We start from the raw sequence: 24,349 nt of genomic DNA on the forward strand, positions 1-24,349 counted from the left end.
TTGTGTAATAAAATTGGACTAAAAGTGTGTCAGTTATTTCTGAGATGAGATTTATGATGTCGGTCGGGTTGGGTTTTAAAAGTATAAAAACCGTTAATAATAAAATTGTGTCAAGTTTGATGAAAGATTATGGAGAATTTATCAAAAATGGGTTATATGAAAATGATTTAATGTTTTTTTTTTTCTTGTTGGAACAGATTGATAAGGACTATACCTAGTAATTTTATAGGTTATGTAAGCAGGTTGTCCCTTTCACCGTACATTTTGATCCAAATCTTGTACAAACAAATTGATAGCATATCTGAATTAATTTATCTTTCAGATAAGTCCAAAAGTGTAAAGAGTAGCGACTTATCTATACTCCGCCGATCTGTCCTTTTATTCGTCTTGACCACTTCTAAAGAAGTCGTTATATACATAACGAGTGCGTAAGGAACAAGTTATGCCCACTTTTCTAATCAAAACTCAGGCATTTGTCCAACAAATTATAATTTTTTTGATCACATTCGCACAATCGATAAGGACTTTCAAAAAATAGCAAAAGATCGAGGAGGTTATTGTCACATTGTTTCAAAACCAATTAAAGAGTATAAAGAATACTTGAACGTTGAAAGAAAACCTTGAGCGGGAAGAAAAAAGACAAAGGTAGTCGAACAACATTTTCGAAGAGTACCGAACGACTCCATCAGAAAAGCAGCTCGTAGACTTAAGTAAGTCTTCTGGGCCCAAAGCCAAAACTTAGGTTGAAGCAGTATAATTTTCAGAAAGTTTCAGATCGCAATTCGATAAAGCAAAAATTTAGTTAAAATGTTATAGAAAAATACACTTGTTGTGTGAAAGATAATGATAGTTATGTACTGGGAGACTTTTTATAACTTTCGGCTTAAGATTTTTATGCGGAGGTAATATTCAAGAAAAATTCCAGAAAGGAATGAAAGGAAACAAGATCCAACATGAGGATTTTTGTGTGCCAATCATTTGGGACTTCTGGTCCGATAAATACAGAAAAATCCATTGTGGAGTGTCTGCAAGAACTAGGAAAATTCGCTCAGTTGTTCCCACTGTGCTATCGTGGCAAAACAATCCAATCATTTGTGACTTTTGGACCGATAAATACAGAAAAATCCATTATGGAGTGTCTGCAAGAACTGGCTTGGAGTAGGAACTTGGGAAGAATACGCTCATTCGCTTTTCCCACTGTGCTGTAATTTCATTGCATTTTCTTTTTTCCCCACTTTGTCTATGTATCTTTTGATGGTATTGTGTCATGTCACTTTAAATTATAAAAAAAACAAACGATTTCTTAACACTTTATTACCTTTTTTCATGGAGTCTTGTTTAGCACTTCGTGTACAAAAAGTTCTTTGAGACTGGTTGGGCCTCTGGTTTAAAAAAAATATTTTTTAATGATTTCTTTTTTTCCACAGTTGTTTTTCTTTTCTTCTTTATTGCTTTCTTTGTGTAAATATTCTGGTTGTAATTTAGTTTCTCTTTTTCCTGCTGCAGTAGTCACTGCCACAGCTACTTTCTTGTTCTTCAGCAAGTAAAGAAAAAAAATGCAATTTCACCAGTTCTTAGTGCAAAACAAAACTCAACCAACCAGTTTATATTGCAAGTTGTTTTTTTTTTTCTTCTGTATTCTTTGCTTAACGGTTTAATGCTACCAAAGTTATAATCTTCTTGGCTTAAAGTGAAGAGTAGATGGGAAAAATTCTAAAGTAGAGGGGACATTAAGCAGAACTTAAAAAGAGTGAGTCTTAAGTTTACACCGAGAATGGTAAAATTTTTAGTTAAGCTCTTTTAAGATCCGATCTACACTAAAATTTTTCAATACTTCAAAAACCAAGTAGAGAACATTGAAAAAAAGAACAAAAATTATGATAAGATTTCACACTTTAACTCTTCTGCAACTGGCTTTCATGTGCAGTTTTGTTGCCTAATTTCTTTTTTTGTTAAAGCTGTTGCAGGGCAAATTTTTTCCCAAGTATGATTCTCTTAGTACCGTTATTTGCACTTTATAATTCTTGATGTATAATTTTTCTGTTTCTTTTTTTGTATATTTTGTACATTTTTCAAATTCAACTTGAGTTTATTAATTCATTTTTACCCCCTTCGTTTCTACTTCTACAATTCTTTGCAAAATTGTATTACTTTCTTTCTTTAAAATTTAAATGTGAAGCAAAAAAAAATATATAATCTGGTTGTGGTTTTCAAAAAATGGACTAGTTGTTGGTTGGTTGGGTACAAAAAAAATATTAAATTTAGTTTTCGTTCCTTTTGTTGTTATTATTTTTGCCCAGTTTGACCTTAATTTTGTTTTCGGTCTTTTTTTTTTTGTTGTAGTACTTCTCAGGGTCCTCTGTTAAAACTACATAAAAAATAATATATTTTTTATACTTTTTAAACATCAACCATAATTTATATATTATTTTTTCGCTGGTGTTTTTTTGGTGACATGAAATGCGAAGAAAATAAACTTTTGGCAAATTATATTTGCACTTTTTGTAGTTGTTGTGTGACTTGGTTTGTTTCTGGTGAATTTCACAACAAATAGAATTCATTAGCACTAGTCGGAATATTAAATTATTTAGAGTGAAAATATGGCTGTATAATGTTAACTCGCAATCTCTGTTTCTTTCGATTTGTGATTATATTATAGAAAATCTGTATATATAAAATGTATAGCATACATTTGGAAGTTTAAGCAACTAGGTCTATAGAGAAAACAGTTTGAATTTTCGAATTTTTTTTTAAAGAAGTGAAAGTTTTATAGATTAGAGAGAATAGGAAAATAGCTAAAAGATTTATGAGTAGAAGAATAGAAGAAAGTAATGTAAACGAGAGTCTGATATGCGAAAGTTAAATGGACGAGAGTGTAATAATCGATGGTCAAATAGACGAGTCTAATAGGCGAGAGATTAATAGACAAGAGATCGATAGAATAGAGACTAATAAACTACAATCTAATAGAAGATAGACAATAGTATAATAAAGAATAGACCAATATAGGAGAGTCAAACAGATGAGCGTCTAATAGAAGAGAGTCTAGTAAACGAGAGTGTAATAGACGTGAGTATAATAGACGAGAGTCTAATAGACGGGAGTCTAATTAACCAGAGTGTAATAGACGAGAGTCTAATAGACGAAAGTCTAATAAACGAAAGTCTAATAGACGAGAATCTAATTGACGGGAGTCTACTAGACGAAAGTCTAATAGACGAAAGTCTAACAGACGACAGTCTAATAGACGACAGTCTAATAGACGAGAGTGTAATAGACGACAGTCTAATATACGAGAGTGTAATAGACGTGAGTGTAATTGACGATAGTCTAATAGACGAGAGTCTATGAGACGAGAGTATAATAGACGAAGTCTAGTAGACGAGAGTATAATTGACGAGAGTCTAATAGAAGAGATTCTAATAAGCGAGAGTCTTATAGACGAGAGTCTAATAGACGAGAGTCTAATAGATGAGAGTCTAATAGACGACAGTCTAATAGACGAATGTCTAATTGACGAGAGTCTAATAGACGAAAGTCTAATTGACGAGAGTCTAACATACGAGAGTATTATAGACGAGATTCTAACAGACGAGAGTATAATATACGAGAGTCTAGTAGATGGGAGTCTAATAGACGAGAGAGAGAGAGAGACGAAAGTCTAATAGACGAGTGTCTAACAGACAAGAGTCTAACAGACGAGAGATACTTATAGACGAGAGTCTAATGGACGAGGGTATAATAGACGAGATTCTAATAGACGGGAGTATAATAGCCGAGAGTTTAATAAACGACAGTCTAATAAACGAGAGTCTTATAGACGAGACTCTAAATACGAGAGTATAATATACGAGAGTATAATAGACGACAGTCTAATAGACGAGAGTCTAATAGAAGAGAGTCTAAAAGACGAGAATCTAAAAGACTAGAGTCTAATAAATGGGAGTCTAATAGACGAGAGTCTAACAGACAAGAGGCTAATAGACGAGAGTCTAATATACGAGAGTATAATATACGAGAGTATAATATACGAGAGTATAATAGACGACAGTCTAATAGACGAGAGTTTAATAGACGAAAGTCTAATATTCAAGTCTAATAGACGAGAGTCTAATAGACGAGAGGCTAATAGACGAGAGTCTAATAGACGAGAGGCTAATAGACGAGAGTCTAATAAACGAAAGTCTAATAGACGAGAGTCTAATAGATGAGAGTCTAATAGACGAGAACTTAATAGACGAGATTCTGTTAGAGGATAGTCTAATAGACGAGTGTCTAACAAACAAGATTCGAATAAACGAGAGATACTTACAGGTAAGAGTCTAATGGACAAGAAATCAATAGACGAGAGTGTAATAGAAGAAGCACTAACGGGCCAAAGTCTTAATAGGAAATACTCATAGTCGAGAGTAATAAACGGTTGGTTTATAGAAGGGAAACTAATAAACGTGATTCTAATAGAAACAAGTACAACAGATGTAAATCTAGCAGAAAAGAGTCCAATAGACAAGAGTTTAACCACCATATTCATAAAGATCCCACAAAAAACCATTAACAACTTTATAAATATGGGTGTAATATGGGTGTCATAATAGTCTAGAATCGGATGTAGAATGCTTCACAATAGTCTAATGATAGAAAGTAGTCGATGAGGGTCTAGTCTAAAACACGAGACAATTAAAGACGGAAATGATAACTTAAGTTAGTTCTGAATCTTTCTTTTCATATTCGAATCTTGCTGCTTCTATAAATCTGCATAAATTTTTATTAAAAATATAACTTTACGAAAAAATCAATTTCTCTGAAAGAAAACATGTTAACGGCCAATTGGCCTCAACATATTTATTTACCTTTAGCTTGCAAACAACTGTTTTATGGCCACATAAATTTTTGCTAGAAATTTAAAATTTACCAAAAATTATTTCCCCAATTAAATTAATTTATTTTCCTAACTAATTTATGTCTAATTTTTCATTAAAACAAAAAATATATGTTTAAGAAAAAACACCCTGAAAAATGATTTTTTCAATTATAAACATTTCAAACAATTTATATTACTTAAAAATGAACTAAAATAGATGGTTGAGAAAATATTTATGGAAAATAACAAAAAAAAAAAAGTTTAGAAAATATTAAAAAATTACTTGTACATAAGAACAACATCTTCTCAATATAATTAATTTTGGGCCATTAAATTTAAACATAATTTTAAACAAGTGTTTAACGTCAAAAAGTTTCGAACCTCATAGATAAACAAACGCACAGAAATAAATTAATGAATAATGAAAAATATATGATGTATAGTCAAAGAATACGAAGAAGAAAAAAAATTTCTATAAATAAAAGACAAAAAATATGTTCCAAAATAGAAAAGGACGCATCATAACAAATTTTTAATGTAATAGAGGAATTTAAACTGTAAAACAAACAAAACTAATCGATTTACGAAAATGTTTTAGTTGTCCCAACAAAATAATGTTAGGACAACTAAAAAAGCAGTTACTATAAAATTGATTTGAGGAGATAGATTTTTTTGTTAAGACAAATTATTGAGCTTAATATTTTTTTAATCTTGTAACCAATTTAAATACATGCTATAGAGTGTCATCTTAGAATTTTGAACATTTGTATTTCGTTTATGAAAAATTGTTTTGTTATTTTGTCGAATGACAGATAGAAGATCTATTATGTCATTTAAATTTTATTATTTTCATCTTTCTTTAAGTTCATTTATTTTTTCATTTATTCTTGTCCGAAACGAAACAGATGTTCATGATAAACATGTGTGAGTATGAGAGTTAAGAAATTTTTCGTAAAAAATGGATGATGTATATTTAAAAAAATAACAATAAAACCAAAACTAAACTAAATATTTATATTAATATATCTAACAAATTCATCTAAAATGACATGTTTTTTTTTTCAGGTACAGATTTTAGTTTTTTATTATGGCCAAATAATAAATTTTTATGAGACAGGTTTTGTATATATTTACTTAAAATAACCAAAATGTACTGAAAGCAAACCAAAAACAAAATGCCAACAAAATAACTATAATTTCCTTCACAAATTGTTATTAAATCTTCACCTGGCTTAAGCTGGTGTTAACAACAAATTCGGAATGTATCTATGGTAAAGCATGCTGTTTTGTTTTTAAACTCAGATTTGTTGGCTTAAAAATGTTTGTCATCCACTTTAAAAGTTTTATTTTTTTTATAATTTTTTTTTACATATAAAAATGCTAATTTATTAATATATTTAGGCTCTAAAACTTGTTATTTATTTTAGTTTTTTTTTTCTCGACTTTTTTTCATTGTCTTTTGATTAACAGCATTTCATTTGCCAAGGTTAAATCTATTAACTAGTCTTTTCTTATTTATTTAATGAAAGCATTTTATAAATGTTTTAATATGAAGTTGTTTTATATTAATATTCAATTTAACTGATACAACATGATAATAATTATATGACAACTGGAATTTTTCAGTTAAGAATTTCATTAAGAAATTAAATTTCTACAAAATAGCAAAAAAGAAGATCTAAATCTAGTTTTGTTCTCAATATTATCAAAGAATATTTAAGTTAAATAGATGAGAGAGTAATAGCGAGATTCTAAGAAACGAAAACTAAATGGGCGAGAGTGAAAGATATGAGATTCTGAAAGGCGGGAATCATATAGATGGGAAATTAACACATATAGCAGAGTTCAATAGATGAAAGTCTAAAATATGAGATTTCAATATACGAAAATCTAATAGAAGGGAGACTAACAGACAAGAGTGTAATAGAGTCTAATAGCTGATAGTCTAATATACAGGAATATAAAAGCTCTCATCGAATAGATGAGAGTCTAATAGACAAAAGCATTATAGACTAGATTCGAATAGACGATAATTTAATATACGAGAATTTAATAGATGATAATTTAATTGACGAGAGTCTTATATGCGAGAGTCTAATAGACGAGAGTTTAATAGACGAGAGTCTAATAGACGAGAGTCTAATAGACGAGAGTCTAATAAACGAGAGTCTAATAAGCGAGAGTTTAATAGACAATAGTCTAAAAGACGAGATTCGAATAGAAGAGAGTCTAACAGACGAGAAACTAACAGACGACAGTCTAATAGACAAAAGCATTATAGACGAGAGTCTAATATACTAGATTCGAATAGATGACAGTCTAATAGACGAGAATTTAATAGACGAGAGTCTAATATACGAGAGTCTAATAGACGAGAGTTTAATAAACGAGAGTCTAATAGACGAGAGTTTAATAGACGAGAGTTTAATAGACGAGAGTTTAATAGACGAGAGTTTAATAGACGAGAGTTTAATAGACGAGAGTCTAATAGACGATAGTCTAATAGACGATAGTCTAATAGACGAGAGTTTAATAGACGAGAGTATAATATACGAGAGTCTAATAGTCGAGAGTCTAATAGACTAGAGTTTAATAGACGAGAGTCTAATAGACGATAGTCTAAAAGAATAGATGAGAGCCTAATAGACGGGAAACTAACATACGAGAGTCTAATAGACAAAAGCATTATAGACGAGGGTCTAATATACTAGATTCAAATAGATAAGAGTCTAACAGACGAGAATTTAATAGACGAGAGTCTAATAACGAAAGTCTAATATTCAAAAGTCTAATAGACGAGATTCGAATAGATGAGACTATAATAGACGAGAAACTAACAGAGTTTAATAGACAAAAGCATAATAGACGAGAGTCTAATATACTAGATTCAAATAGATGAGAGTCTAATAGATGAGAAACTAACATACGAGAGGGAATAGACGAGAGTCTAATAGCTGAGAGTCTAATAGACGAGAACCTAATAGATGATAAACAAACAGACGAGAGTGTAATAGATGAGAGAGTCTAATAGACGGGGGTCTAATAGATGAGAGTCTAATAGACAAGAGTCTAATATACGAGAGTCTAATAGACGAGAGATTAAAATATGAGATTCTTATAGCTAATGGTCTAATAGAAAAGAGTCTGCTGTACGAATATCTTAAAGAATATGGTCTAACAGACGAGAGTATAACAGGCGGGAGTCTAATAGACGAGAGTTTAATGGATCAAAGTCTAATGAAAGAGAATCTAATAGACGAAAGTGTAACTGATGAAAATCGAATAGCCGACAGACTATTTCATAAGAATTATATTAACAATCTAAATATAGTGCATTAGATGACTGTTAATAGATGGGTATCAATAGGAGATGAGACTGAAATGTTTTTAATATATTTGAGTCCAATCAGTGAACAACTTACTTTGAAATGAGGACTGATTGGAAATCTTATTAAGAAAAATTTTAAAGAAGTTAAAATATTTCAGATGGTAAATAACCTTCAAATCCTTAAACATTCTAGGAATTGAATTAATAATATATAGAGTCCTATAAAACCTCAATACCATTTCTTTGTCCACATAATAACGGCCATCACTGTCAAAAATTCCATTCCATGTGTATGTGTTACCACTAGCTGTTGATTACCTGAGTTTGTCGTTTGTTTTTTCTGAATTTAAGAATAGAATTTAAAATACATACATTAATTATATTTTGTTTGTCATTTCGTTTCATTTTTTTGTTGTTTCATCTGTGTGTTTCGGTTAATCGTGCCATTTCTTTTATTTTTATCTTCAAAAAAATATTCTCCGCTGATTTGTCGACATTGTCGTCTCCAAATAATCTTTATAATCATAATTTTTTGGTTGGCATAGAGCCAAGGAAATAAAGAAACTAAATTGTTTGTGTTTAATGAGGATTCTTGAGAAGTGGAGGAGAGATGATGTTGCCTCCATGCTGATACATTCTCTTGGATTGTGGTGTGCCTGCCACCTTTAGACATGTGATAGTTTTTGCGTGATAATGATTCATTTAGATGCAAAATAAAAAATTAAAAAAAATATGTTGGTGATAAATGATTTTTGGATAAATTGCTAAATCGTTTTAGAAGATCTTATGGGATTTTGGATATAAACAAACAGATCAATGAATCACAAAGATAGTAGTGGTGATTGAAAGTCGTAGAGGACATTTGATCGTTAATGACATATACAAAAGTGAAAGCTTTAATAACTCAATAAATTTTAATACGTTTTTGTTAGTTGAAATGTATAAAATAATTACATTTTATAAGTAGCTAACATCTAAAATACATTTCAATTTAAACTTTTTTTGATAATGACTGACATTTATAAAATATATTTACCAGAAAACAAAAACAAAAATATTTGAATTGTTTTTTTTTAATATTTCAAATAAAACTCTTCCTACCTACCTACTAAAAAACTGGTACAATTAGATTCCTTTTTTCTTAAACCAAACAAAATAATGATCATTATACGATTTTAATGACCAAATATATTATTGTCTAAACAAAATATTCTAAGAAGAATAAGTCATTAACTAAAACAAACTCGCAAAGTTTAATAAAAAAGCATTTAACTGAATAATAAAATAAAATCCTATATTTAAACAAAAAAAATATAAAATAAAAATTAAATGTTTTAGTATAAAACGTGTGTATTGCATACAACCCACCCATTATTTGAAATTAGGAAAAATGTAAGATAAAACCGAAAATTTTGCAAATCAGGTACATACATTGTCACCTACCTGTAAAGATAAGAAAAAAAGCATAAAAATTTTATTAGAAATTTTGAAACTAATTAAAAGAAATAAACAGTTTTTTTAAATAATAAAGCTGGAAAGTTTTGCATATTTTAGAAATAAACTAAAAAATGGTTGTTATGATTAGCAAGTTGTTTTGGGCTATAAAAGTCTTTTTTTTACGATCTAGAAACTTGATTGCTAATAATGAGAATTTATTTTGATTAAAAATCGAATAGAATATTTATTAGAAAATCGGTTGCTTGAATATTTAAATTAAATTAATTTAATTAAATTTGATATTAAAAAGCAGAAGTAGAATAAATGAGAGTTTTAAAAGATGAGAGTCTAATAGACTAGAGTCTAATAAATTAGATTATAGTAGATATGAATCTGATAGAGAAATCTGTTTTCGATGAAAGTTTAGCAGGAGAGATTTTAATAGTCAAGAGTGTAATAGATGAGAGTTTAATAGACGAGATTTTAGTAGACGAAAGTTTAACAGACGAGAGTTTAATAGACGAAAGTCTGATAAACGAGAGTATAATACACGAGAGTCTAATAGACGAAAGTCTAATATACGAGAGTCTAATAACCGAAATTCCAATAGACGAACGTCTAGTTATTGAAAGTTTAATAGACGAAAGTCTATTATATGAAAGTCTGATGACCGAAAGTCTGATAGACGTGAGCCTAATAAACGAGAGTCTAAAAGACGAGTTTATAATAGACTAGCATATAATACACGAAAGCCTAATGGACGAGAGTCTAATAGATGAGAGTGTAATAGACGAAAGTCTAATAAATAAGAGACTATTGTACGTGGATATCTTAGACGAGACGAGAAAGTCTAATAGACGAGACTCTTATAGCCGAAAATAGACAATAGTATATTATATGAGAGTCTAATGGCCGAAAGTGTAATAGACGTGATCCTAATAAACGAGAGATAATAAAAGACAAGCATATAACAGACGAAAGTCTAATAGACGAGAATCTAATAACTGAGAGTGTAATAGACTATTAAACGAGGATCTCTTAGACGAGACTCTAATAGAAGAAAGTCTAATAGACGAAAGTGTAATCTCTAATAGATAGGAGTCTAATAGACGAGAGTCTAATAGACGAGAGTCTAATAGACGAGAATCTAATAGACGAGAGACTAATAGACGAGAGTCTAATAGAAGAAAGTCTAATGGACGGGAGTCTCATAGAATAAAGTCTAATAGACGAAAGAATTAGATGAGAGTCCAATAGACAAAATTCTAATAGATGAAGGTCTATTAGAAGAGAGTTTAATGGACGGAAGTCTGTTTTATAAGAGTCTAATAGACGTGAGCCTAATAATCGAGAGTCTAAACGACGAGTTTATAATAGACGAGATTATAGACGAAAGCCTAATAGACAAGAGTCTAATAGATGAGAATGTTAAAGACGAGAATCTAATAAATGAGAGACTATTAGATGTGGAGCTCTTGGTGTCTAATGAACAGTCTATCAGGAAATCTTCAATAATATACTACAGTGTGATAGATTCTCATAAATCAAATACAAGTGAAAGAAACGATATCCTAAAAAATCATTTTTCTTCAACTAAATAAACACCTTTTCAAGCCACTGTGCACAACTAAATAATTTACCAATTCCACAGCAATTTGTAGCGTGTGTATAAGATTGTTTCTTGTTTTTCAATAATTACGAACTTTCCAACTTTTAGATTTTTCCATTGTTCGAAAATAGTTTTCCGCTACCAAAATAAATAATATAATTGAATTAAACTAAACACTCTAATATGTGGTTGAAAAAGTTAAAAATAAATTAGATATACGAGGATTGTACACAAAGTTTTGGGGCAAATGTGAAAGCTTTAAACAAAATATGGCAAAATTTTTATACAAAATTTTGAATTAAATGATCAAGTGGAAAAGGAAGGACAAGTTAGAGCGAGGAGATCTATAGTTATTTTAGTATTGAAAAAGATAACTTTAACTTTTGCTAACATCCTTCTTACGAAAGCAAAAATAATTACAAATAAATAAACTTAAATACAAAATTAAAAATGACTGGTGGTTGGGGTTGTGGTATTGCTGGCATTGGCCATTAAAATGTTAAACAGGTTAAATGGTAGAAAATTAAAAAAATAAAAAAACATAAATATATGGAGAATAGGAAATGTATATTTAAACAATTTTAGCAAATAAAATCTGAAATTAATTTACAATTTAGCAAAAAAAAAAAAAAACAAACCTACCAGAAGTGGTTGTTTAACATATACACAACAATTTGGCAAAAGTGAGTCAAAAACCGAAATTTTCTCTCATTTTAGGGGGGGAAAAAAGCTGTAAAAGTGAAAAGGAGAGAGAAAAAGAAAGCAAGTGGGTATGGAACGTTAAATAAACACAATTAAAATATCATAAGCCTCATAACAACAACAACCACAGTTGCAAAAATAATAATAAATGCATGATGGATGAATGAATGCAAAGCTGGCATGATGAATCACAACCATGAGAAAGAAGGAAGGATGGAGAGATGTTGATGCCACAGCTACTGATGTTGATTTTATTTTCTTGTGTTTTTTTTTTTTTAAATACAACTCATTACACATTCATTGCTTTACACTACCTTCCCCCCTCTTGCTTCTCATATGAATTCTCAGAAAAATTCATAACCAAAAGTTGAGTGGTTATAAACATGAATGTACCAAACCAAAATGTATGATGATTTTTTTTCACAGTTTTTCAGAATTTATAAAAAAATAAATGTAAAAATAATAATAAAAGCAAGTCAATTGAATCCCTACATGTTCAAATATGTATGAAGGGGTCTGTGTATGAGTTTGAATATGAATAAATATAGTCAGTCCATGAAATATGAAATGTTTGCTTGAAATACTCTCTGTGGAGCTAAAAGAAGAAAACAAAAATACAATCATACAGAAAACCCCTAAGGGCACTCAAGTATGTAGGAACCGGAAATACTCACACTAATATCATATACTGACACACACACACTCACTTAAAAACTGTTGTAAATTTCATTTTAGGACAGTGTCGAGTCCTGTAGTAGTTTATTTAACATGATTTGCTTATCCAAACCAAATATTTTTTTAACTCAAATATGGCCAGCAACAAAAATTCATTTAATCAACCAAAGAACCAAATCTGACGCATAGGACTTTTGGAGCATTTTGTATGAAAACACAAAAATTTGTAGCATAGTTGAAAATCTACAGAACCGGGTAGAAAAATAATACCAATTGGATTAACGTTCTTTACCAGCCTTGATTCGTTAATATTATTTTGCTACATGGCAAATTACCATAATTCAACGAGCTTTTAATAAAAGTTCTTAAACATGATTTCAACGAAATATGTTTCAAAAATATACAGCAAATAGCACTCCAAAGTAAATGACTTGATAGTTTCTGATGCAGAGGGAAAGATAAATAAATCAGCAAATTGAATTAAATATCCGCTTGACCATTAAAGTTGTTTCCTTCCCAAAAAAAAAAAAAAATAAAATAAATAAACTCACACATATAAAGCTCAAGGAGCAAGTGTGCATGCATAATAAACTCATGTCATGTGCATAAGGATGAAAAAAAACGCAAAAAAATATATAGAACAACATTTACACACTTGATGAAATGAAATTTCATGACAAGTTTTTTCAACACCCTACAACCAATGTAAAAAGTTTTTCACAACATTAGTAGTTATTTTGTTAAAAATGGTATTGCGTTAAAGGCATGTTTTGGTGGAAGCTTTTTGTCAGGAAAAGGCTTTTATGGAAGTTATTTTTTTCTTTTTATAAGAAACCTTTTTAAACTTTTATAAGAAAAGCTTTTTATAAAAAAATCTTTTAAATACTTATAAAGTTTAGTGGAAGCTATTTTTCAACTTTTTATGAGAAAAGCTTTTAAGCTTCTATAAGACAAACTTTTAAACTTTTATAAAAAAGCTTTTAAGTCTTTATATGACAACTTTGTCTGCTTTTATAAGAAAAGCTTTTCTAAAACAAGCTTTCATAAAGGAATCTTTTATATATTTATAAGAAAAGCTTTTTTTTTTACTTTTTATAAGAAAAGCGTTTAAGTTTATACAAGAAAAACTTTTAAGCTTTTATAAGAAAAGCTTTTAAATTTTATAAGATAATCTTGTCTGCTTTTATGAGAAAAGCTTTTCTAAAACAAGCTTTTATACAAAAATCTTTGTAGATTTATAAGAAAATCGTTTATGTTTTTATAAGAAAAGCGTTTTATGGAAGTTATTTTTTGCTTTTAATCAGAAGATTTTATAAGAAAAGCTTTTAAACCTTTATAAGAAAAGCTTTTAAGCTTTTATAAGAAAAGCTTTTTAGCTTTTATAAGAAAAGCTTTTAAGCTTTTATAAGAAATGATTTTAAGCTTTTATAAGAAATGCTTTTAAGCTTTTATAAGAAAAGCTTTCAAGCTTTTGTAAGAAAAGCTTTTGAGCTTTTATAAGAAAAGCTTTTAAGCTTTTGTAAGAAAATCTTTTACGTTTTTAAGCTTTTATAAGACAAGCTTTAAAACTTTAATAAGATAAGCTTTTAAGCTTTAATAAAACATGCTTTTAAAAGAAAAGCTTTAAGCTCTTTTTTAGAAGTGCTTTTAATAAATTTTTAAATTTTTTGTTGTTATTTTAGTTAAAGCTTTTTTAGACGAAAAACTTTTGCGGATTTCTTTCCCTGAAAATAAAGCTTTTATAAAATAACGTTTCTAAAACAAAGAAAATGAATTTGTGAATTAAATTAAATTAACTGAACTATCTTTATTTTTAGCGCAACAGAGAGATTCTGATAAAATGCTCTAGAAAGGTAAAATGAATAACATAACATAGGATTGTGTGAGTATGAGTTTAAATATTAATACATTTTCCTTGTAACTGTAGTATATGTTGTCATTACTTGAAGATCGATTTTCGAATTTTCCAAATTTTCAACATATTTTTGTTTCTTTAACAGATAAAATATCTTTTGTGTGAAACACTTGCTATACACCTACATAAATACATTCAATTTTACATGGTACATACATACATATGTACATATAAATATATGTATGAAAGCCGGAAAAAAAGAAGAGTAAAAATGTAAAAGATTACCCACCACAGCGGAAACGGAAACAAGCATTTGATTTCACATTCATGCATATTGGTTTATTTTATATATTTGCACTTACAATTTTATAAATTTTTTTGTAAAATTGTAGCGGGAATGGTGGAAGAGTAGAAAGGGAGAGAGAATTGTTGGTCTAAGGGAAATATGGGTACAAATAAACATTTAAATTTGCACACTGACAGCCAAACAAACATCATGCATGAAATTTGTAATATAAAACCCAGCAAAAGACAGAGAGAAAAACAAAACGAAACGTAGTAAAAGAGGAAAATTGTATAACGAATGGTTTTTAAACCCTTTAACATATTTTCAAGCACGCACTGCAAATGATATTTTCAAGTGTGGCACACATAAGCATGTGTTTGATTGTTAGCAAGAAGACTACAATGGTGACGTCGACACAACACTGTGGGATGAAGGTCTCCCTCCCTCTTCACCACTTTTTGGGCCATTCTTCCACGATATTTGTTTACTGTAAATGACATGGGTTGTAAGAGCAAGTGTTGGTTTGTTTGCTAGATGGGCAGTTGGTTGGTTGGATGGTTCGTGGAGGAATATGAGAATTTTGCACTCAACAACACATACTTCACAACAATGACTACAACAGCAACAACTAAATGTATACGCAGTGACCAACTTCAAAAACATTCAGACATTTTCATGGGAAATGTATTTTTCCTATGAATATTTTAAGTATTTTATTTCAAACTTTTTGTTCTTGTTGTAATTTTTTGGAGTATTGGAATGTTGTTTGTTGGCTTTTCATCAACTGGCTGCTTGAACATTGTAGTTGTAGGTTCTATTTAATGAAAATAATCAAAAACTATTTCCCAAATAAAATAAAGACTAAAAAAAGAGAGATGAATATATAAAATTGTATGTAGTATATTGAACAGAAATTTTTGCGTAAATAATTTGCACAATGGGTCCTCAAATGTTTGAAAATGATTTAGCTGCAAAGTATTTAAGGATCGCAATATAATTTACTTTTACAATCGAACAATGGAAAAAAATTATTAAAAAACGCGAATTATGAATGATGCACAATGGGGCTTTAAAAATGTAAGCCTATAATTAAAAAGCAAACTGTATATTAATATGGGTCCGAACTATTGAAACCATACTATTATTTATTTTCGATTAAATATTAAGACAAACGATACAATATAAAACCAAATATTTGTATGTAATTGTTATTGCACAATGGGTAAAACATTTTTAAAGGTTTATAAATATAAGCAAATAGATCTTAAAGAAAATCTTTTTATAAAACAAATGGAAACAATGTTAATATTTTTTTTAATAAATACTAAAACACGAAGACACATTGGGACTTAAAACGCCTAAAATCATTCAAAAAGTTATAAATTATAAAATTTTTGCTTATTTCATAAGTTTAGGAAGAAAAAAATGGGATTAAAGCATACAGCCCCGTAACATTGGAAATATGTTTATTTTTCTCTGCACAATGGACCCAAAACTAAGAATAACTCCAAATAAACTAACAAAATGTTATGAGAAGCTTTTAAAAGCTCTTTAAAATAAGGTTTAAAGAGCTTTAAAAGAAAGGCGTTTTAAAAACGTAAAATAACATTACAAATATTTTTATTTTTCTCTCCACAATGGACCTAAAACTAAGCAAACCTCTAAATAAACTAACAAAATATTATTTGAAGCTTTAAAAAGCTCTTTAAAAAAAGGTTAAAAGAGCTTAAAAAAGAAGTTTTTAAAAAGAATGTAAAATACCTCGAAATCTCCGAAAAAAAAGTTGAAGCTTTTAGAAAGCTTTTTAACATAAAATTAAAGAGCTTTTAAAAAAGTATTTTTTAAAAATTATATAAACTAACCTCGACGAATATATAAAACTTTAGCTGACAAAAGAGGGTCAAAAAGTGTAATAAAAGATTTTCCTAATCTTTATTCACATTCAAATCATCCATCTCCAGCGTCATAAAATAATTTCCCATAAATCATATAAAATTTATAGTCATTGTTTCAGATTCATTGAATTGTAAACAAAAATTAGCCTAAAACAGTTTTAGCTGCTCTTACTCTTTCGTCTTAGAATTTTTCCCTCCAAATTTGCCTATTTTAGCAATTTTTTTTTTTATTTAACACTTTTAGCTTTTTTTCTAAAAAGTTAAACTCTACTCCCTGCAACAACAACAACAACAGAGAGAAAACACAAAAAAGAGTGTATTAACAAGGCAGTTTGAACATATTTTTTTCGTTGGCCTTTTGTTTAAAGAGTGACATACTAAAAAATATATATTTTTTTGGGGTCTTGTTGCTATTGAGGTCCAAAATGTAGTGTTTATTTGTTTATTTTGTTGTTGGGGTCTTTTTAGGGGCCTTATATATATTTTTTTATAGTTTTTACTGCAGTGTATTGCGACAGAAATGAGAAAAAATAAACAAAACCAGCGCAATTTTTTTGTTTTTTTGGTAGAAGGGGCTTTCCCTATAAACAAAAAAATCGTTATAAAAGGAAGCAGGAGGAGCAGATTAGTCATCATATGGGGTAAATATTACTACAATATTCTTTCCTTTTGCTGCTATTTTGTGGTACCAAAATCAGCAGGATAAAAAAAAAAAACACAAACGCCAGCAAAAGTGAGTGAATGAGACAGATAAAAAAATGGACGAAAAAGAAAATATGTATGAACGGAAAATCTGCATGTGAATTAATAAATCATATCAACAAACAAAAGAGCTTTGACATGTATTATGTTGTGTTGTTGTTTGGTTATGTTGACACTTTCCCCTTAAAGTATACTTTGTTTTTTTTTTTTTTGTTTCCTATATATTTTTTTTAGTAGCCTTTAAACGTGTGAGAGTGTGTTAGTTTATTTACAATTTTAGGAAGGACGAGGTAAAAGCATGTCACAAAGAACGGAAACACAGGGCTGATTTGTTGAAGGAAAGAAGGACAACGACAACAAACAATTTTGTGGTCAGTGTTACTGACAACAGTTTTATAGGACTAACTTTTTGTGGTTTTAAATTTTTTGTAAAGGAAACAAAAAAATAGTTTTTTTAAGAAAATTTAACAGAAATTTTTTAAAGACAAGGATTATTTCCTAAAAAACTATCAATGAAGCGCCAAAATTCAATTTGTTTAAAACAAATTACATATTTTTGAAAATTATTACACAGAAAAACTATAAAGAAAATCAAAACAAAATTTATATTCATAATCTAAATACATCAAGAAAACATTTGTTTGGTCTTAAGTCTGCAAAAAAAGGAAAAGGAACAGCCATTAGTCTTTCTTAGTTCTACAGCAACATGAGGCAGATTTACAACCCTACAATAAGTTCTTTAACCTTCATACAGTTCCCACAAAAATTGTGCTCATATTACAAGAACAACAAAAGCCACTGTAATGTATGTTTCTGTTTTATTTTCCTAAAAGGCGGCAGTGGAAACCTCATCATTATCATCATGAACATCATGAAAGATCTTCTTCTTCATGAGCGAGTAGAAAATACAAAAGAATACAAGACAAGAAAAACTTAAGGCGATTTGCTGCTTTCATTACATTACGTTAATAAAGTTTCTAACAACTCTTAAAGGAGGCTGCTTACCACACTCACTCATTCACTCACTTATACACACTCACTCCCTGTTTTTACTTAAGAGTGTTAACATTACACTAGGGACGGAGTAAAGGAGACAAAGAGTACAGTATGTATCAGCCATGGTAAATTTTAATTCTAAATACATAGTACTAAATTGTAACAAAAATAGTACTTTTTTAGGTTTTAAAGTACTATATAATTTATCGCTACACTGTAGACTGCATCATTGACTACACTAGATTAAACTATAAACTAGACTGTCGACCAGACTACAGAATGGACTTATAGACTAGACTATGACTATAGACCGGACTATAGACTAGACTATAGACTAGACTATAGACAAGACTATACACTAGACTATAGACTAGACTATAAACTAGACTATAGGCTAGACTATAGACTAGACTATAAACTAGACTATAGAATAGACTATGGACTAGACTATACTATAGACTGGACTATAGAATTGACTATAGATTATAGGCTAGACTTCAGACTATACTATAGACTAGACTATAGACTAGAATATAGACTAGACTATAGACTAGACTATAGACTAGACTATAGACTAAACTATAGACTAGACTATAGACTAGACTGTAGACTAGACCATAGACTAGACTATAGACTAAACTGTAGACTAGACTATAGACTAGACTATAGACTAGACTATAAACTAGACTACAGAATAGACTATGGACTAGACTATAGACTAGACTATAAACTAGACTATAGACTAGACTATACTATAGACTGGACTATAGAATTGACTATAGACTTGACTATAGGCTAGACTATAGACTAGACTATAGAATAGAATATATACTAGACTATAGACTACACTATAGACTGGACTATACACTGGACTATAGACTATAAATATACTATAGACTAGACTATATACTAGACTAGAATATTGACTATTGACTGGACTAGAGACTAGACTATAGACTGGACTATAATATAGACTATAGACTAGACTATATACTAGAATATAGACTATAGAATAGACTATTGACTAGAGTAAAGTATAGACTGTAGATTGTACTACTATTTGGACTATATATCAAAAGTTTATAAGTTGGAAAAAGTACCAAAAATGTCGTGCAAATACCGAGATGTTTTTCGCCACCAAAATATATATATACTGAATTTTCCATGCCTGGTATGTATGTAAATGACTAAGATGATGGATGGCTGTATAGTTGGGTGTTTGCTTCTATTCTAGGTCCTTAAAAATGTGTACCATATAATCATGATTATTTTGAAAACAAAGTATTCTATAGCATATTTTATGGCTATTCTTTAGTTATTTTTAATAAATCTTCTAGTAAAGTAAAAGAGGCTAAAATAAAGTTCTTTAAATATTTTTTTGGACTTCATAATACAGCATACAAAAGAAAGAATGGAGAAAAAAATATGTAATGAATGTAATGGAGAGTAGTGTAGGAAATAAAACCGACAAAAAAAATTATATTGAAAATTTATAAAACGGCATATTTTGCATAACAAGTAGCACACGCCAAAAAATATGCTATACACACTCTTACCACGGCGCTCCCAAAATCTATGAAATTTTGGTAGCCGACTAAACTACCAAAAGAAAAAAAATACTTAAAAGTGAAAAAGTCCACATACAATGAATGCTAAAGAGGAAGAAAAAAATGTATAAAAAATCCAACAAAAATAGCAAAATAAGCCGTAAAGCTAGCAGGCAGTCGACGTTTTTTGATGAATAATAAAAAGGCGAGAGTAGAGTATTTAAGGAATTTCCTTATAATTTTACTTCAAACAAATTCTTAAATATAAAAAAAAACATAAATATATATTTGAAGCAGCGGAAAACAGCAGCCAAAGCCATTTGTTTAAATTTTATAATGTTGGTCGGATGGTTGGCATGTAGAACATGAAAATATTCTATTGTTATTTGTAAAATTATAACCAAAGTAACTGCTACTACTAGGGAGAGAGGGTGCGGTTTCATTTCTGTCTTCCTTGTTCTTTTTTTCTCAGATATTTAAGATGATGATGGATTCCTTTTCATTTGCTCCATTTAAAATCTTGATGTTCTTTTCCTTTTTTTTCGGCTATGTGTCATTAAATTAAATATAATATCTGGCTAAGTAAGTAATAGATTTCAATAACTTAAACAGGAAATTGTTATGGGAGGTTATTAAATTTAAATTAAGAAGCAGGAAATATTGAAATAATGAAAAATACAAAAAATAATTTGTTAAATTAAACATCTGGCTAAGATTTTTATCACAAAATTGGAAAGTACTAAGCATCCATCAAAAGAGAACAAACAAACTACTGTTTAATATAAAAGAGAATAAATTGGTATCTTACTATTTGTAATGACTTATTTAAGTACTTATTTGTAAGCGAGCGAGGTAAAATAGCTTTATAACTCATTACATATCAACGTATGCTTCTGCTAGGTAGTTTCTAGCAATTCTAACTTTCTCCTTTCAAAATTTCTTTCCTTTTAATTTTTATTACAAAATAAAATACTTTATTTCTTTATACTAAAAAAATCTATCAAAAATTTAACATCATTTATCTTATTTGCCAAAAAAGAGTTTTCCTCTAACATAAATAAATAAAAAAGAAAATTGTCGACAACACTTCAAATTTCAAGTGTGAAAACCATTAATTTCTAAATATGTATTTGTCCAAGAAAAAAAAATTGTTTAAGGAAAACCCAACTTACGAACAAACTTTTCAACATTTTTATTCACATGTCTAACAAATTTAAAATCTAACCCCAAATTCATTCTAAACACATACTATACAAAAAAGGACAAGTGAAGAAGCGAAAGCATATGGAATGGAATAGAAAAAAACAACTACATACATGTATCTAAAATTTATTGAACCAACAAAATGAAATGATTTGACACTTCATCGTTAGAAGCAAACAAACAAGCAACAACAAGAAGGACAGAGGAAGTATAAAAACTACCATAGAAAAAAAGCAAGACAGGATTTTTGCAATTGGGTGTTAAGCTATTTGCAAAATAAAAAAGTTTACTTCTTAAATGGCAAGAACAAAAAAAAAAAAACATATGGTCACAAAAACAAAACGTGATGCATAAAATATGTATTTTCTATTTGAGTTTTTTTTTTGGTAGTTTAAAGCCATGATAGGCATTAGGAGCCGAGGTAAAACAATTTAGAAGTACACAGAGGGAAAAAGAAATATACACTCCTGGTACCAAATTGACACCAAAGAGTTTTTAATGTTTCAATAACAACCGTTGTTAAAGTATATACATACGTACGACAACACTATGTCGCAACGTTGCACAGTGGTATAGGAAAAAAAAAAGAGGGAAATAATTCGGTAACTTCTAAACGGTTAATCCGATTTTAATGAAATTTGGTATGCACAAAGAGGAGGTGTTGTCGAGTTTAGGTTTTGAATTTGGACCTTATAGGCCAACCAGGGGCCCGGCGGGGGGTCCTCAAATTAGGACACCTCGGCTATGTTAAATTTTTAAAACGATCCTATTTCTTCATTTGAGTTCCGATTTAAAAAAAATTTCGTATATAGAATCTCCTCATCGAGCACTATAAAAAATGTCGTCGTAGCAGTAAATTATCTCTTATAGTTTAGGAGATATTCGCATTTGAATATTAAAATTTTAAAATTTTTACCGTCCTTACTTTAGTTTTTTTGATAATAGCAGGTCCAAATATTTCCGATTTTCGCCATTTTTTTTTATTTGCTTAACAACAAGTTTATATACCAAGCAGTGAAAGAATTATGTAAAAATCATGACTGAGTCCAAAGTTATAGGCATTTAAATTTAAAAAATTAAAAAAAGGCGATTTTTTGTCATTTTTTTGGGAAAAAAGTATCTTTTTCTTTTTAAGTTATCTAAAAAGTTTCTAAGAAGATGTATATAGAATTTATACTTTTTGGAAAGCTGACTTTACATAAAATACGATAAATGAAACAAAACCTAAAAATTTTTGATACCGAGGGGACCAGGTCCATCCAAAAAAACCCTATTTTTTATGGAAAATTAAATTTTGAGCAAAAATTCTCAAATCGCATAGTCGATATCAAATTATAGTGACCTGTTTTATATGACCCAATAAGTTCTTAATCATTTTGTAACGGGTTTCGATAACCCCGCCCCTGGTATGGATATAATAGGCAAAAAACCAAAAAATCCCATTTTTGGGATTTTTTAAAACTTTTTTGGGAATTCCGGGATTTCTAATAAGAAAATTCGAAATTTTTATTTAATTTTGGATTTTGAGTAAAAAAATCTACCTAACTGTAAAATTTCATCAAAAAATATTCATAAATAAAATTTTTATTGCAATTTGAAAAATTTGTATCTTCGCAAAAACTGAATAAAAAACATTTTTTAATTTTTTTTAAAAAAAGTATTCCGCGAATTTTTTAATTTTCAAAAATTATATACAGTTTTGAAAAATAGACAAAATTACCTTTCCATTGATATATAACATGCCTACCTAATGTTTTTTAAGTGACAAATTAATTAGGGAAAACTCAACATCTTTTAGAAAATTTACCTAGCACTATTATTTTCATCCATATATGTAACAAATTTAAGAGTTAACCTTATGGATGAAAATAATAGTGCTAGGCAAATTTTCTAAAAGATGTTGAGTTTTCCCTAATTAATTTGTCACTTAAAAAACATTAGGTAGGCATGTTATATATCAATGGAAAGGTAATTTTGTCTATTTTTCAAAACTGTATATAATTTTTGAAAATTAAAAAATTCGCGGAATACTTTTTTTAAAAAAAATTAAAAAATGTTTTTTATTCAGTTTTTGCGAAGATACAAATTTTTCTAATTGCAATAAAAATTTTATTTATGAATATTTTTTGATGAAATTTTACAGTTAGGTAGATTTTTTTACTTAAAATCCGAAATTAAATCAAAATTTCGAATTTTCTTATTAGAAATCCCGGAATTCCCAAAAAAGTTTTAAAAAATCCCAAAAATGGGATTTTTTAGTTTTTTGCCTATTATATCCATAACAGGGGCGGGGTTATCGAAACCCGTTACAAAATGATTAAGAACATATTGGGTCATATAAAACAGGTCACTATAATTTGATATCGACTATGCGATTTGAGAATTTTTGCTCAAAATTTAATTTTCCATAAAAAATAGGGTTTTTTTGGATGGACCTGGTCCCCTCGGTATCAAAAATTTTTAGGTTTTGTTTCATTTATCGTACTTTATGTAAAGTCAGCTTTCCAAAAAGTATAAATTCTATATACATCTTCTTAGAAACTTTTTAGATAACTTAAAAAGAAAAAGATACTTTTTTCCCAAAAAAATGACAAAAAATCGCCTTTTTTTAATTTTTTAAATTAAAATGCCTATAACTTTGGACTCAGTCATGATTTTTACATAATTCTTTCACTGCTTGATATATAAACTTGTTGTTAAGCGAATAAAAAAAAAATGGCGAAAATCGGGAATATTTGGACCTGCTATTATCAAAAAAAACTAAAGTAAGGACGGTAAAAATTTTAAAATTTTAATTTTCAAATGCGAATATCTCCTAAACTATAAGAGATAATTTACTGCTATGACAACATTTTTTATAGTGCTCGATGAGGAGATTCTATATACGAAATTTTTTTTAAATCGGAACTCAAATGAAGAAATAGGATCGTTTTAAAAATTTAACATAGCCGAGGTGTCCTAATTTGATGACCCCCCGCCGGGCCCCTGGTTGGCCTATAAGGTCCAAATTCAAAACCTAAACTCGACAACACCTCCTCTTTGTGCACACCAAATTTCATTAAAATCGGATTAACCGTTTAGAAGTTACCGAATTATTTCCCTCTTTTTTTTTTCCTATACCACTGTGCGTTGTCAACATTGCAACAATTCGTTGTCGAAAACTAAATTTAATACACATCCATTGTCTTAATGTTAACAAACGTGCTAAGCTCACTATTGGCAACGGATTGTTTGTCAATAGTGAGCTTACCAC

Source organism: Lucilia sericata, unplaced genomic scaffold (assembly GCF_015586225.1).
Source record: "Lucilia sericata isolate MDLA Ls3-8-SP2 unplaced genomic scaffold, ASM1558622v1 Contig000367F_arrow, whole genome shotgun sequence".
Taxonomy (NCBI): domain Eukaryota; kingdom Metazoa; phylum Arthropoda; class Insecta; order Diptera; family Calliphoridae; genus Lucilia; species Lucilia sericata.